Source organism: Dipodomys ordii, unplaced genomic scaffold (genome assembly GCF_000151885.1).
Source record: "Dipodomys ordii isolate 6190 unplaced genomic scaffold, Dord_2.0 Scaffold3, whole genome shotgun sequence".
In the NCBI taxonomy this organism is placed as follows: domain Eukaryota; kingdom Metazoa; phylum Chordata; class Mammalia; order Rodentia; family Heteromyidae; genus Dipodomys; species Dipodomys ordii.
Window position 1 is genome coordinate 1,333,373 of NW_012267219.1, and position 1,848 is coordinate 1,335,220.

Below are 1,848 nucleotides of genomic sequence, written 5' to 3' on the forward strand. Positions count from 1 at the left end.
CTCTACCACTGAGTCACCTTCCCAGCCAAGGGTCTTTGATTCTGTAGTTGGTAGTTGAACAGTATTCCAAACTTTAGGTGTATTTTTCACTTAGATTGTAGTTCAACCATCTTATCTCTAGAGGGCAGTGTAGAGACAAATTTATCCCATATTCAGTTAAAATGGATTTGAAAAATTTGGGATGGGGGCTGAGCAAATTATGTAAAAACATTCTATTTGTCTCCTTTACTTTGAGATGCTGATCATTATATTTTGGGATATTTAACTTCCATTGTTCTTGAAAGTTTTTTGTTTTTGTTGGTTGTGGGGCCTGAACCCTGGGCTTGGGTGCTGTCCCTCAGCTCTTCAGCTCAAGGCTAGGGCTCTACCACTTGAGCCACAGTGCCACTTCTGGCTTTTTCTGCTTATGTGGTGCTGAGAAATCAAACCTAGGGCCTCATGCATGCGAGGCAAGCACTCTACCACTGAGCTACCTTCCCAGCCTTGAAGATTTTTTTTAATACACAAAACTTTCAAGCTATTACTCAGTATGGGTATAGTAGTGTTGATCATGTTAATATTCTCTGAGCTTGAAGTTCTTCTTGTTAAACAAAAAAGAATAAAGCAAATAATTAAAATCTCCTAGCTGAGCGCAGGTGGCTCATACCTCTAATCCTACTCAGGAGGCTGAGATCTGAGGATCATAGTTTGAAGGCAGCCCTGGCCTTAATGCTTGGCCTTTTATTCCAATTAAGCACCAAAAAAGCAGCAAGTGGAGCTCTAGCTCAAGTGATAGAGCATTAGCTTTGATCAATAAAGCTAAAGAACAGTGTCTGGGCCCTGAGTTCAAGTCTCAGGACTGGCATATATAAGAATCCTTTTGTGGGGCTGGGAAGGTGGCTCAGTGGTAGAGCACTTGCCTTGCATGCATGAGCTCCTGGGTTTGATTCCTCAGCACCACATAAGCAAAAAGAAAAAAGCCGGAAGTGGCGCTGTAGCTCAAGTGGTAGAGTGCTATCCTTGAGCTGAAGAGCTCGACCGGACGCTCCCAAAAAAAATCCTTTTGTGCAGATGTTTTGTTTTGTTTTTCATTAAATGTCAAAAGAAATGGTATCGATCTCCTCGCCAACATTAAACTTGAGGAAAAGAAGAAATGAATCATGATCACGAAATGGAAAAAAATGGTATTCAGTATTATTGGTTCTAACTTCAGGAAAAAATTCAACTCAGTCCAAGGAATCTTTAAGTCTTGGAAGCACTATTTTAGCTTCATTTCTGCTGTCTTTCAGTTACAGCAGCGCAGACCAACAAAGATCAAGGCCACTTTTTAAAGAGGATAAAGGAGTTTATTGCTGGCTAGTGCCAGAAAAAAACGCGGATCTCGAGGAAGGAGAAGCCCTGAGGTTTATACCAAGCAAATCAGCAGCTTGCTAATCAGAAAGGCGGAGGTCAGGCGGGGGGTGACCAGCTCCAGCCCAGGTGTGCAACTTCTTACCTCGGGGGCTTTCTCTTATCGATCCAGGTAGCCCCACTTGGTCTGTCGGGGGGGGGGGCGCCTCCCCTAGACATATTCTGGCAAAATGGAGGGGTAACTGAGTATTTAAAAGTCTGCGCAGGGGAGAACTGAGCCGTAGATCTAGCTTTTGCTAAAACCGATGTACTTGCAACACGCGTGGCCGCGGTGGAGCTGGCACGGGGAGCCGACCGGCCGGCTCCAGACGGCGCCCCGGGGACGGGGCGCTTCGGTCTCCGCCCAGACCCCCAGCTGCGGAGGGCGGGGCGCCTCGGTCTCCCGCGCCAGCCTCCGGAGCCCTCGTCACCACCCGGTGCCCGCGATCCGGACGTGGGTGCGGGTCCAGCCCCATGCCC